Source organism: Chlorocebus sabaeus, chromosome 12, assembly GCF_047675955.1.
Source record: "Chlorocebus sabaeus isolate Y175 chromosome 12, mChlSab1.0.hap1, whole genome shotgun sequence".
Lineage (NCBI taxonomy): Eukaryota > Metazoa > Chordata > Mammalia > Primates > Cercopithecidae > Chlorocebus > Chlorocebus sabaeus.
This window is the reverse complement of record NC_132915.1, coordinates 108,821,803-108,837,038: the sequence shown is the minus strand read 5'-3', so window position 1 is coordinate 108,837,038 and position 15,236 is coordinate 108,821,803. Positions and strand designations below refer to the sequence as shown.

Here is a 15,236-nt window from a genome sequence, read left to right as displayed (position 1 = left end):
TGCCACAGAGACAAACCATTACACACACACACAGAAAGACACACATGGACACAATCACACACATTCCTTCCCCACCACAGAGACACACTGTTACATACACAGACAATCACACACCCTCCCACCACAGAGACACACCATTACATACACAGACACACACAAACACAAAATCACACACACCCCCTCCCTACCACAGAGACACACACAGACACACAATCACACACACCCCCTCCCTGCCACAGAAACACACCATTACATATACAGACACAGAAAGGCACGCACAGACAGAATCACACACATTCCCTCCCCACCACAGAGACACACTGTTACATACACAGATACACAATCACACACCCCCTCCTTGCCACAGAGACACACCATTACATACACAGACACACACAGAAAGACACAGACACAAAATCACACTTCCTCCCTCCCACAGAGACAAACCATTACACACACAGACACACACAGACACACAATCACACATACCCCCTTTCCACCACAGAGACACACCATTACACACACATACACAGACACACACAGACACACAATCACACACACCCCCTCCCCACCACAGAGACACACCATTACACACACATAGAAAGACACAGACACACAATCATATACACCCCCCTCCCCACCACAGAGACACACTGTTACATACACAGATGTACACAGACACACACACAGACACACAATCACACCCCCTCCCTTCCACAGAGACACACCATTACACAGACAGAAAGACACAGACACACAATCGCACACACCTCTTCCTGCCACAGAGACGCACCATTACATAGACACACAGAGACACACACAGAGACACAGACACACAGCCATACACAGAAAGACACACACAGAAAGACATGCACGCAGACGCACACAGACACAGATACAAAGACACACACATATAGACAGACATGCACAGAGACACCCAGAGACACACGCAAAAATGCACAGAGAAAGACATACAGAAGTGCACAGACAGACACATAGACCACACAGACACATGCATGCAAACACACAGACACACAGACACATAGACATGCAGACATGCACACACACAGATACATAGACATGCAGACATGCACACAAACACAGACGCATGCACACAGACTTAGGCAGCTGGAATTTAGTGCCTGGGGCATAAGTTCCTGGAGGGGCGGCCACCTTCAGCCCCCACAGTGAGGTCCTGAGGAAGCTTCCCCTTAAACAAGGGATCATGGAGGAGGTCTCTTCCGGAGCCTGGAGGAAGGCCTTAAGTGGTCCTTCCACCTCGGCATCCTGAAGTGCTAGGATTATAAGCATAAGCCACTGCACCTGGCCCCAACATCATTTATTGAAGAGACTATCGTTTCTCTATTGTGTTTCGTGGCATTTCTGTCAAAAATCAGTTGACTGTAAATGCATGGATTCACTTCTGGGCTCTCTATTCTGTTCCTTTGGTCTGTTTGTTTTTATACCAATCCCATGCTGTTTTGATTATTATAGCTTCGTAGTATATTTTGAAGTTAGGTAGTATATTGTCTCCAGCTTTGCTCTTAGTTTAAGATTGCTTTGGCTATTTAAGGGTCTTTGTGGCCATTACTGACAGTTAAAATGGCCCTGGCTCATGTCTCTTGGGCCTCTACGGTACTTTAGGTGGGGCCAGTACTGCAGTCCACATGTCCCTACAGGCTGCGTGTGGCACCTGACAGTGCTTTGGCCACTGTGGAGCGGGTGTTACTCCCTCATACGAATTTTAGGATTATTTTATTTATTTCGGTGAAAAATGTCAATGAAATTTTGATAGGGATTGCATTAAATCTGTAGATTGAGGTTGTATGGACAGTTTAATAATATTCTTCCAATTCATGAACATGGGATGTCCTTTTTTTGGCACCTGATCTCAGACATGGGATAACTTTCTAATTATTTGTATCTTCAATTTCTTTCACAAATGTTTTATAGTATTCAGCATACATATCTTTCACTTCCTTGGTTAGATTTATTCGCAAGTATTTTTTGTAGCTATTGTAAATGAGATTGTTTTCTTGATTTCTTTGTTAGGGTATAGAAATGCTACAGATTGTTGTATGTTAATTTTATATCCTGCAACTTTACTGATTTCATTTATTCTAACAGCTTGTTGGTGGAATCTTTAGGGTTTTCTTTAAGATCATGTCATCTGTAAACAGGGACAATTTAGCTTCTTCCTTTCCAATTTGGATAACTTTTATTTCTTCTTCTTGCCTAGCTATTTTTGCTGAAGGCCAGCTTGTTGGGTTTGTTGTTGTTTTTTGTCTGTGCCTTTTGGTGTTTCATGTTGCCGGCTTCTCCAGCACGTAGTCACAGATATATGAGGCAGAAAGAAAATCCAGGGAACTCCTGTCATGTCATTCTTCAGGTCCCAAGGTCCCTACCTGGTCTGCCTTCTTCTCTCCACCTTTTAGTGTTTGATATATATACATTTACATATGTAGTTATATACGTATGTGTAATATCCAGGGAAATATACAGGGATTTTAACTGTCCTTAGTATAGGGCATGGGGACAGGTGCATCTGTTCTACCTTGCCTGGAAGTGGAAATTTCTTCAAGTGAATTTATCACCAACTGACGTGACAGAACTCCTGGTTTAGTGTCTAGCTGTCCCCACTAAGACCAATCACCATGCCATCAGGCACTCTCTTCCCTCTGTGCTGTGTACTGGGACCTGAAACAGCGCCCAGCACCCTGAGAGCACAGGATGCCTGAGGGGCAAGAAAGAATGAATGCAGCTTCTTATGTGCCCCACCCAGTCAACCCAAGTCAAGAACAGACCTGGAAGCTGAAGTGACAAGCTGGAGGTCAGGCAGTTCTATTACTTAAGCCTGGTTCTTCCTGACTCCAAAGGCCAGGCGCCACCCTGTGCTCCTTCCAAACAGAAGTTGGTTTTTCCGGGGTCAGGAGGACAGGATGGCTATTCCTGCCCGTTGTACATCAGTGCCACATCTCCTAGTTTCCAGAACATTTAATGTACTGCTGTGGAGGCCCAACAGCTCTGAAGTAACCCTTTGCACCCAGGAGAAACCGGGCCTGGAGGGGTGGGGTGGGGTAGGCTGAGACTTCCAGTATCCCACGTGGGCATCCCGTTGCTAAGGGCAACCGCCCCTCCCCGCGAGGGTGGGGAAGGAGCAGGGAGGCACACCCTTCCTCCCTCTGCGTTTCAATGGAGATGACCTGTGTCCTACCGTGGTTGCACATGGACCAGCCCAGAGGGACTGGAGTGACTCTTCCCTCAGGTGGGGCGCAGCCAGCCTGGGCACAGGGCCTCACCGAAATCCCTGGGCCCCGTCTCCCTGGGGATGTCCAGGGGCTGTTCCACTGCTCGGTGAGCTGGGGGTGGGGGGGACCACAGACGAGGCAGGCGCCTAAATTGCTTGGGCAGAGTCCAGCTGCTCTCCCCCTCCGCACCCCTCCCTGTGTCCTCTCACCCCTTCGGGTCCTGGCACCAAGGCCAACAGCGGTCGGGTGTCAGAGGTTTGAGTCCAGGCTGACTCCTCGGATGCACCGACTTTGCCCAGGAGGGCTGGGGAGAGGGCAGCCCCAAAGTGTCATCTTTGATTATTCTTTGACCCCAAAGCCAGCCTTGGGCATGTCCCCAGTGCTGGGAGAGCTGCCGCCTCCACGGGCTCTGGCTCACCCAGAGTTTGAGTCATTTTTGCTTCCTTGCGTCTATCTGCTCTGTTTGGTTTAAAAAACAAAGACCAACACCTGCAGGCGGGCGAAGTGAGCCTTGACCCACCTACTTCCGCCCCTGCAGCCTCGGGCCCCATCCTCCCACATGACCGCACTAGGGGTGCTGGGGGTGGAGTGGGGACCAGACCTGAGGGGGTTCTGGGTTTGGCTTCCCAGCAGGAGCAGCTGGGGCATCATCAGTGGGGCAAGTGACCCAGGATCTGAGCAGGAATCTTCCAGGTGGAGGTGAGGCCACCCCTCTGCTTCCCACAGCTGCCTTCTGCTCTGGGGGCAGCCCTGGCTGAGAATCCAGTGAAGTAAGGGCTTTGAAATGGTTTTGATTTTAAAAGTAATGTTTAGCCATTCCTTTTTTTTTTTTTTTTCTTTTTTAAGACGGGTCTCACTCTATCACCCAGGCTGGAGTGCAGTAGTGAAATCTGGGCTCACTACAACCTCCACCTCCCAGGTTCAAGCGATTTTTCTGCCTCAGCCTCCTGAGTAGTTGGGATTACAAGCGCCTGCCACCACACATGACTGATTTTTGTATTTCTTAGTAGAGATGGAGTTTCACCATATCAGCCAGGCTGGTATCAAAATCCTATCCTCAGTGATACACCCGCCTCGTCCTCCCAAGGTGCTGGGATTTTGGCATGAGCCACCACGCTCAGCCATGTTTAGCCATTTTTAAAAGTTGTGAACAGATAATTAAGTCTATTCACAACATTAGAAAATTTAAGTTAAAATGTAAATGACTCTAGCAAGAATTAGCCTTTAGGTGCCCCTGGGTCCCCCTCCTCAACCCCCACCACCTTCTGAAAAGAGTTTTCTAATTTTTCTTGTTTATAAAATGGGTTTCATTCAAAACTGACTCTTCCTCTTCACAGAGTCTCACAGGTCCTTCCCCAGGTCCAAGAGGCTCTTCTGTGGCCTGATGGCGAGTAGCTGCCTAGCCGTGGTAGCACCTCCCGTCACATGGTAAGGGGCCCCTTCCCAGGGCCACACCTGGCAGAATATGGCTCATGGTGTTAAAAGCTTGAAAATAGTGTAAACCAAAAATAAAATTCTAAGCCCACTCCCCCAACCATCTGAATGGACCCCTTCTCTTGGCCGGGGCAACCCAAAGTTAGCCTGAAAAACTGGTTCAGGCTGTGAAGAGAAGGTGGGGTGGGGTGGACATGCCTCATCTATGTCCTCCTCCCTTTGAAATTCAGCAAAGGCTGACCAACATGAAACGTCAACGCAGACCTTAAGTCTGATAAGAGGCATTTACAATCTGTTCTCTCTGAAGCGTGCTACCTGGAGGCTTCCTCTGCATGATAAAACTTTGGTCTCCACAACCCCTTATAACCTAGACATTCCTTTCTAGTGATAACTCTTTCAACCAATTGTCAATAAAAAACATTTGAATCTACCTCTAACCTGGAACCTCCCCACTCCACCTTCGAGTTGTCCCACCTTTCTAGACGGAACCAATGTGTTTTTTTGTTTGTTTGTTTTTTCTTGTTTTTTTTTTTTTTTTTTGAGATGGAGTCTGGCTCTGTCACCCAGGCTGGAGTGCAGTGGCGCAATCTCAGCTCACTGCAAGCTCCGCCTCCCAGGTTCACGCCATTCTCCTGCCTCAGCCTCCCGAGCAGCTGCAACTACAGGCGCCTGTCACCACACCCGGCTAATTATTTGTATTTTTGGTAGAGATGGGGTTTCACCGAGTTAGCCAGGATGGTCTCGATCTCCTGACCTCATGATCCGCCCACCTCAGCCTCCCAAAGTGCTGGGATTACAGGCTTGAGCCACCGCGCCTGGCGTGGTGCCCAGATTGCCTTGGGCACATGTTCTCAGGACTTCCTGAGGACTATGTCTCTGGCCATAGTCACTCAGATTTGGCTCAGAATAAATCTCTTCAAATATTTTGCAGAGTTTGACTCTTTTTGTCGACAATAAACTCGTCAAATTAAAGCTGTTGGAACTTTAAATTACTTTGAGCCCCGAAGCAACGTGATTGTGAGACCCTGGTCAAGCAGCAAGTCGCTGTGAACTTTGCTTCTCTAATTATAGATTAACGCTCTTCCTTTCTTGTTTTGTAAAATGCTATGAAAGATTAAATGGCACCAGATGTAAGACCCCTTCCCTTTCTTAGTTCCTGACCTTTTGTTACAAATTAACTTCTTTATTTTCTTGTACCCAACTCAGACAGGATGGCACAGAAGACACCATGCCTATCAAATACCATAAAACAGTATGTTAAATATACTTTTCCCGAAGGGAACAAGATATAACCAAACAAATTGCTGCAACTCATAAGCCAATCTTACGTGGTATTGGGGTCCGTGCCGGGAGTGGTGGAGAATGAAAGGACACAAAAGACAAAGACAAACAGAGAACATGGCGGCCGCACTCAGAGCCTCCGCCTCACTTTATTTATACTCCATAAGCCCCACGTCAGCAGAAAGGACACAGTGCAAAACAAACTTTCTTTTCCCAGGTGCAACCTTCTACTCAGTTCCTTGTTTCTATGCTCTTCCTTATCTGCCCACCTTCTTGGCGCCTACGGGAGTTCATTAAAAGTTCAATTGGAGATACTGTCCTTGAGCCTTATCTATTCTCAGCATACTGTTTTCAAAGGCCCCTGCAACGTGGAAAATGTAATCATGCTAAACCTTGTATTTTCCCATTTAAGTGAAGCCCTAATCCCTCCACCTCAGAGCACCGAGCCCATTCCTTTAGAGTCTGTGTTTTCTGAGTGGTGGTCCTCAAACTTAGAACTCTGTAACATTGGATTTTGAGGCTTTCAATTATTTCAGGTGGCAGAAGAAACACACAGACCCCACCTCTTCCTTTGGAGTTCTACCTTTCAACGGAATTTCATCTTGCCTTTTGTAACCACCCAAGGGGTTCTTCCTGCCTCCTCCCCAAATAAAGACCTTGTATTCCAGTAAAGAGTTTAATAGACACAGGCAGGCCACACCACGTGGGAGAGAGAGTTTGTACTCAAATCATTTCATCAAAGGCTTATAGGTAGGGGTTTTCCAAGGCAGTTTGGGGGGTCAGAGGTGGCCAAGTAACAGGTACTGATTGGTTGGAACAGACATGAACTCATAGAGGGTCAAAGCTGTCCTCCTGCAGGCTAAATCCCCTCTTGAAAAGGAAGCCATCACCAGCCTCTCATGCCCACCCCCATCTAGAACCCCCACTCCTCTCCAGTCTCAGTGTCTTGGAAGAGCCTCTGGATCACAGGGGCTGGGAAATTCGGCTGGTCATCCCCACCAAGCAAACACATTCTCCCATCCAGAGTCCCTCAGTGGGTGAAGGCTGAGCCCCAGTAAAGGACAGATCATCGCTGTCACCAGCGAGTGAACTAGAGCGACTCCATGCTGAGTAGGGGCTGGGAAAAATGAGGCTCAACCTTCCGCGCTGCATTCTCGGGTTAGGCATTCTTAGTCACAGGATCAGATAGGAGGTTGGCAGGTTTAGTATCACGAGATACAAGTCACCAGGACCCTGCTGATCCAACAGGAAGCAGTAAAGAAGCCGGCCAAAACCCACCAAAACCAAGATGGCGACAAAAGTAACCTCCAGTCGTCCTCGCTGCTCATTATGCACTAATTGTAATGCATTAGCTGCTAAAAGACACTCTCACCTGCGTCATGACAGCTTACAAATGCCATGGCAACGTCCAGAAGTTACACTATATAGTCTAAAAAGGGGAGGGACCCTCAGTTCAGAAAAATCCCCTCCCCTTTCTTGGAAAACTCACAAACAGTCCACCTGTTGTTTAACATATAATCCAGAAATAAGTGTTAGTATAGTCAGCCGAGATCCAAGAACCCTGTGTTGGGGTATGGATTGGGACTCCTTTCTGGTAACAATACTAGGGTTCACGGAGCCCCCACATCCCAGGGCAAGTGGTGCAGAAGCCTGAGCCATCAGTAGCCACCCCCGTCAGGCTTCTATGTGGATTCCTTGGTGCAGGGCATTTGGTTTATCAGGCCTGAGAGACCCACACCTGAAGTGCTAGCCCAGCCCCATCACCGCAGCCCAGACACAAAACTGCAGCCCAGCCCCACCGCTGCAGCCCAGCCCCACCGCTTCAGCCCAGACACACCGCTGCAGCCCAGACACACCACTGCAGCCCAACCCCACCACTGCAGCCCAGCCCCATCACTGCAGCCCAGACACACCACTGCAGCCCAGCCCCACACTGCAGCCCAGCCCCATCACTGCAGCCCAGCCCCACACTGCAGCCCAGCCCCATCACTGCAGCCCAGCCCCACACTGCAGCCCAGCCCCATCACTGCAGCCCAGACACACCACTGCAGCCCAGCCCCACACTGCAGCCCAGACACACCACTGCAGCCCAGCCCCACACTGCAGCCCAGACATACCACTGCAGCCCAGCCCCACACTGCAGCCCAGCCCCACCACTGCAGCCCAACCCCACCATTGCAGCCCAGCCCCACACTGCAGCCCAGCCCCATACTGCAGCCCAGCCCCACACTGCAGCCCAGACACACCACTGCAGCCCAGCCCCACACTGCAGCCCAGCCCCACCACTGCAGCCCAGCCCCACACTGCAGCCCAACCCCACCATTGCAGCCCAGCCCCATCACTGCAGCCCAGACACACCACTGCACCCCAGACATTCCATTGCAGCCCAGACCCACTACTGTAGCCCAGACATCCCATTGCAATCCAGCCCCACTACTGTAGCCCAGACATACCACTGCAGTCCAGTCCCACCTGTGCAGCCTGGCCTACCATGGCAGCCCAGCCCACCTCTGCAGTCCAGTCCCACCTGTGCAGCCTGGCCTACCATGGCAGCCCAGCCCACCTCTGCAGCCCAGCCCCTTCACTGCAGCCCAGCCCCACTGCTGCAGTCAAGACCCACCACTGCAGCCCAGCCCACCACTGCAGCCCAACCCCTTCACTGCAGCCCAACCCCTTCACTGCAGCCCAACCCCTTCACTGCAGCCCAGCCCCACCATTGGAGCCTGGCCCCACCACTGCAGCCCAGACACACCACTGCAGCCTGGCCCCACCACTGCAGCCCAGACACACCACTGCACCCCAGCCCCACCACTGCAGCCCAGCCCCACCACTGAATCCCAGCCTCACCACTGCAGCCCAGCCCCCTCACTGCAGCCCAGACACACCACTGCAGCCCAGCCCCCTCACTGCAGCCCTGTCCACCACTACAGCCCAGCCACAACACTGCAGCCCAGCCCACCATTGCAGCCCAGGCCCGGCAGTCATTGCCCTTGCTAGGTCTGTGTGGAGGAATCAGAGAGAACCCTCTGGAAAGTGCTAGACACATGGGAGGCCCTCAAGGAATGGTGGCTGCCACTGAGAACTCTGTTTCTGTGGCGCTTTCTGGACAGATGGCTCCTTTGCAGATTTTTATTCCAAAACTGGCTCCCATCACCCAGTCCTGTCCTTCCTGCTGGCAGAGCTTGTCCCTGGATCCAAGTTCTCTCCTCTGCACCAAATCCGGTGGCCTCGAGTTGCAGGGGCCTTTGAAAACAGTATGCTGAGAATAGATAAGGCTCAAGGACAGTATCTCCAATTGAACTTTCAATGAACTCCCGTAGGCGCCAAGAAGGCGGGCAGATAAGGAAGAGCATAGAAACAAGGAACTGAGTAGAAGGTTACATCTGGGAAAAGAAAGTTTGTTTTGCATTGCATTCTTTCTGCTGACGTGGGGCTTATGGAGTATAAATAAAGTGAGGCGGAGGCTCTGAGTGCGGCCGCCATGTTCTCTGTGTGTCTTTGTCTTTTGTGTGTTCTTTCATTCTCCACCACCCCCGGCACGGACCCCAACATGAGTCCCAGCTCTGCTTGGCACAGGGACTTTTTGAAGCCCTGTTTGCCCTGCTGTGAGATGGGGTCACCCAGCTGCCACCCGGGGGGTGGTGTTGCTGACGGAGCAGGTGAGGACGATGCCAAGAGCTTCACGTGGTCTGGCTTTCCCAGGCTGGATGTGCCCCTCTGGTCCTCAGTGTCCCCGCATGGAGAATGGCTGATGCCGACCACCCATACTTCGTTCCCCCAGAACCAAGGGGGCTCCTTGAGGACAGGGATCTGACCCCCACACAGGGCCCCCAGGATCTGCTTGACGGAGGCACCAGGCAGTTCTCCCGGAAGGCAGGGCATGTCCCCAGGGCTCTCTGGGGTTGGGTGGGCCTGGGTCATCGCTGCCTCTGCCCACGGTCTTTCTAGAGGCTTCCCCAAGTGCCAGAACTGCCCTACAGGGCCAGGGTTACCGGAAAGCCCAAAGAGAGAAAGTCAGAGAGACACCGGCCCACCCAAGAAGCGCAGGGCCTTGGGGACACCAAGGGTGAACTCTGTGCTGTGAAGGGCAGGCCTGGCCTGGAGAGAGGAGCCTGCGGAGGAGACAGGGGATCTCCCGGTGCTCTTCCGAGGAAGGCCCTGGATCTCCCACTGTGTTCTGCTCTCCTGGGCGGGCAGCTGTCAGGGTGGGCAGGTGTCAGGATGGCGCCTGGCACAGCTGGTTTTGGGCAGAAGCCCCGCCCGTGGCCTGCAGGTTGGGTGTCTGTGCGTTGGGTCTCTGCTCTGCAGCCTCAGCAGGTACTGTGATGGGGGATGGCCGGGCAGGGACCTGGCCAGCTCTTTGTCTTAGCTGCCTTCACACGTCAGGGTTTGCTTTGCACATCACATCCCTGTGAACATACAGGTAGGATGAGTTTGCTGGTTTGTGGCAGGGTGGTTTTTTCTTCTTCCTAAAAATGGGATTTAGTGGATTTTCAGCTTCCCGGGTTTCATCTGAACCAATGACTTGGAATTTAAGACAATGCTTACACGCTTTTGGCTGTGTTTGGAATTTGGGATCCAAAACAGTTCTTGGTTCATTTGTTATATGGCTAGAATATGACATGACTTTTCGTGTTTTTTAAAAAATATAATGAGGCGGCGGCTGCATCCACATCGACCAAGACTGGAGCGACATTTAAGGAAGGGATGGAGTCACTGGGGAGCGCCCTTCTTGTTGCTGGGGGACTCCCAGCCTTCCCTGTGACCCAAGAAGGAGAAGCGGTGGCTCTGTGAAGCAGGCATGGAGAGGAGAAAACTGATTTCTGCTACAGACAGTCAATACTCTGGCAGTCTGCTGACCTCCTCGAATGAGCAACATGGCCATGGACTCTTCTGTGATGTTCCCATGATCATGGAAGACCGAAAATTCTGGACCCACAAGAATATTCCCTCGGCTTCTAGGACCTACTTCCATCAGCTCTTCTCAGTGGCTGGGCTGATACCTCCTCAAATACCAGATTGATGGATTATGAATATAGAAGATGCAGGTTCTTACACTTCTCCAAGAACTGCTTTCCAATTCCTGAAAAATTTCAGATATAACTACTAGAAATACAAATGATCCAGGCTTAGGATCCAAACATCTAATGGAGGGAAGGCTTGTCGACTAGTTGCAAGGTTTATGCAAATACCGATGAAGATACTTATGACAAAGTGATCACTGTCAAAGATGACCCTGATCAAGGGGAGGCCAGACTTGAGAATGAAATACCAGAAACGTCTGGCAGCGAGATGGCAAAAAACCAAACATATGAAAGTAAAACATGATGATCACTATGAGTTCAGAGTAGATGGAAGGGTATAGCTGTATCGCATGCAAAAGGTCATACGTCTGTCTGACAAGCTTGCAGAGACATTATCACATTCATTCTTGGGAGAAGAAGTATCTGTGCCATTACTCTGAGAAGGTGTTTCTTCTTGCAAAAATACTGCACAAAGCATGAAATTCATCACATAGAGGAGGGAAGGTGTCAGTGTTTGGCCTGTGGCAAATCTTTCACCAACTCTCAGTTTATGTCTAAACATATAAAGTCCTTTCACAGTCAAGATCCTTCTGGGGACTCAAAGCTTTATCGTTTACAACCACACAAGTCTTGACAGATCAGACAACATGCGTATCTTTCTGAGAGATCAAGCACTATGCCTGCAATAAATGAGGATGCTTTTGGGTATAAGGTTGACACTGGAAAAGAACCTCCAGTAGGGACCACAACATCTACTCAGAACAAGCCAGTGACCTGGGAAGATATTTTTATTCAGAAGGAAAATGATTCCATTTTAAAACAGAATGTAACAGATGGCAGTACTGAGTTTGAATTTATAATACCAGAATCTTACTAAACTCCTTTGAAAAACTAGAAAGTTTTGTTTTTGGATGATGAGGCAGGGGTTTCAGAAGATCAGTAAAACAAATTAAGGGGCAAACAAATTAATTTGACCTGCCACCTTATCTGAAGGTAGTGGAGTGGGATTATTTATTGATAAGTTTTAGAAGCAAATTTTTCTGAAAGTTTGGGTAGAGGTGAGACCTTCTCCCGCTGCAAGCATCTGTTTATATAGTTAGCTTTCAGCTCATTTAAAAGAGGCAAAAAATAAAAAGCTTGGAGAGGTAGTTTTCTGAATAGAATCTGAAGCAGTCTGAATGTTCTTTGAAAATAGCTATTGGAGTTATTAGCCTACCCTAGTACATCTTACAACGTTCCCCTTCCATGTCAGCACTTTACTGCTGGATTCTCGGTTTTCTTAACGTTGAGACAATAAATGTGTGCTGTGTCTTGTAGATGGCATAAAGAGTAAATAAGAAGTTGTAGAGTTGTTCTGGAAAATGTCAGAATAAATCTCTACTTGCGCTGTGTATTCTACTAGTCCAGGTGGACAGCAACTTCCTGCTGTCCTCCCTCCACAAAAACAGCCATGTAGACAAGTCTCTCATCTGAAGAACGAATTAGATTGAGCTAATTAGAATTGATCCTTGCTTTCGTTGCCATCGGCTGTAAACTACTTTGGTGGATAGACCACTTTATACCTTTGCAATATGGACTCTGTGGGCAAAAAAACAAATCTCTGTAATTCAGACAGGAGGATGTGAAAAGTTCTGTTGCATGTATTTTTAATTCTGTGGCTGTCATATGATAGAAAATGGAATTGAATGGAGATTTCCTTTTTGCTTCTTAGGGTTGGAAATATTCCCATGAAAATGTTCAAATTTTGAATTTGAAAACCACCAAATGAATCTTTATGTATAAATCCTTGTAAATAATAGATTCCATAGGTAAGACTTTTATGTATTTTGGGTGGGAGCCTACTGGCATATGTTTTTAAATGTTCATATTACTTAGAATCTCCAATAGGAAGTCTTTATTTGAAATAGTTGAATCAGTGTTCTAGTATTTTCCTTTCAGCAAGATCTGTTCGGTTTTTACCCCTTCAAAAATCAGTTTTAGTTCATCTGCAAATTGCTGCAGTATTATAGCGATCAGAAACTACATAAGGAATGTTATTTAGGCTTGTCAGTTCCCATTTTTCTTAACAACAATAAATATCACCTTTTTTCTTTTTAAAATGACACATATTTAGGCCAGGCATGGTGGCTCACGCCTGTAATTCCAGCACTTTGGGAGGCCAAGGTGGGCAGATCAAGAGGTCAGGAGATGGAGACCATCTGGCTAACATGGTGAAACCCCGTCTCTACTAAAAATGCAAAAAAATTAGCCGGGCGTGGTGGCGGGCACCTGTAGTCCCAGCTACTTGGGAGGCTGAGGCAGGAGAACGGCGTGAACCTGGGAGGCAGAGCTTGCAGTGAACGCTCCAGCCTGGGCGACAGAGCGAGACTCCATCTCAAAAAACAAAAACAAAAACAACACATATTTAAACACTTAGAAAATAAAGTTAACACTTAACTGAAGTGCTGGTACCACACTGTGCTAGTACTAAAAGGAAGCAGGTTGGAACATATACATGTCCTGTCATTTATAACAGAATTAACTTGTTGAATGTCTGTAAATGATTTTTTTTGCAAAGGAAAAAATTGATACTGGAAAAGATTGTTGTGCATAGTTATTAGTAATTTGTAACCTCGCTTAAGTATTTCTTAGCTCAACATAGATATTTTCTTTCTCCTTACCATGTATTTTTAAAAATAGTGTATTACTTGACTTTGAACTTAAAGCTTTAATCATAATTTCTCATGTATACATCGTTCTTCTGATGGCAAGCTGGATTTGAAGGTAGTGGTTTCAGCGTTTCTTAAGTCGGTAGCTGAGGGTATCAGGCATCAGTTCACGCAATAATACAAAACAAAAAAAAATCCTTTGCTTGCCAAGGGGTAGAGTGATGTGCATTTGTCTGTTTTCTGTTCTGTAAGTCTAGACTTTCAAACCGTTTTGTAAACCAACCCTTGGGAAATTTGAAATTACCTTATAACTTAAGACTCTGTGATCTCTGGAATCACCCTATCTGTTTCTTTTCTGTATAGGTATTTATAACATTGCTGTTTGACTATAGTGTGCACTCTGAAATGTTCTCAATGGAAATTTGTTTGAGTTTTATTAATGCTATTTCACCAGTTAGACATGATTACTTCTACCAATGTAAATGACACTGATGCCAGCAGAGCTTCCAGATCTTTCAGATTCAATTACTAGGTCAATTAGTTTGCATGATAAAACTTGGCAGTTTCTGCAAGCCTATTACGACAAACCAGGAACTAATTCTGCAATGAAAAACTATCCATTCTGAATGATAGGGATGTAATTATTTGCTGCTGCTTACTTTGTAAATTTTGAGTATGACATATAAACTCTGTGCCTACTGAAGGTATCTTCTGGAATTTTCTGAAAGGAGGGAAACTGGAAAATTAAATTGCATTTTTGCCAGAAGACTCTTACTTACTTGTGTCTCAGGGTCTTCAGTTTTTCTAGAAGTTTCCATAACCAAGGTTCAGAGTTCATGTGAAATACTTCTTTGGGATAAAAAAATCCTTCATTCCTGGTATTCATTGGATTGGAAATCTGTAGCAAGATGCTGTTTAAAATTACTATGTGGTTTTTCTATCTTATACTTAGCTCTCTGGCTATTGAACTTTTTTTTTCTTCTTTGAAGTTAGCTTCAAATTTGCTCCTGTGCTAAATTACCTGTAAATATTCTGGATAGGAACTATTTGAAATAGTAATTTGTTAATAGAAATGATAAAATGAAAATGCTCAAACTACAGAGATTTTAAAATGCCATAACAATCTTGCAAGACTAACTTTAAAATGTGCTATAAATGATCATTATGATTTTAGTGGTAACGATCCCCCACACACAACCACTATGAAGAAATAACACCACATTTTCCCCTATTGTACCAAAAAGATAAAGATGGTAAACATTGACCAAGGTATTTTGTATTGTCAAGGCATGCATATTCTAAAGAGTTAAATGCCAACTCAGCAGCACTAGCTTCCTGGCTGGTCAACCACATGAAACCTTGTTCATTTCTCCCAATACTGTGATGTTCATGCTTCTATAATCTTCCCTGTCATGACTTTAATTTCTACATTTCATTAATCATTGCCTGATATTAGTTCTTAGAGTTTCTTTTTTTTTTTTTTTTTTTTTTTTTTGAGACGAAGGCTGGAGTGCAATGGTACGATCTCAGCTCACTGCAACTTCCGCCTCCTGGGTTCAAGCGATTCTCCTGCCTCAGCCTCCCAAGTAGCTGGGACTACA

General features: G+C 47.3%; 1 pseudogene; it reads left to right on the top strand.

Annotated features, from left to right (window-relative positions):
• The first annotated feature begins 11,005 nt into the window (after positions 1-11,005).
• On the top strand, positions 11,006-15,035 carry LOC103239701 (transcriptional regulator Kaiso-like; annotated as a pseudogene).
• The last annotated feature ends 201 nt before the right edge of the window (positions 15,036-15,236 follow it).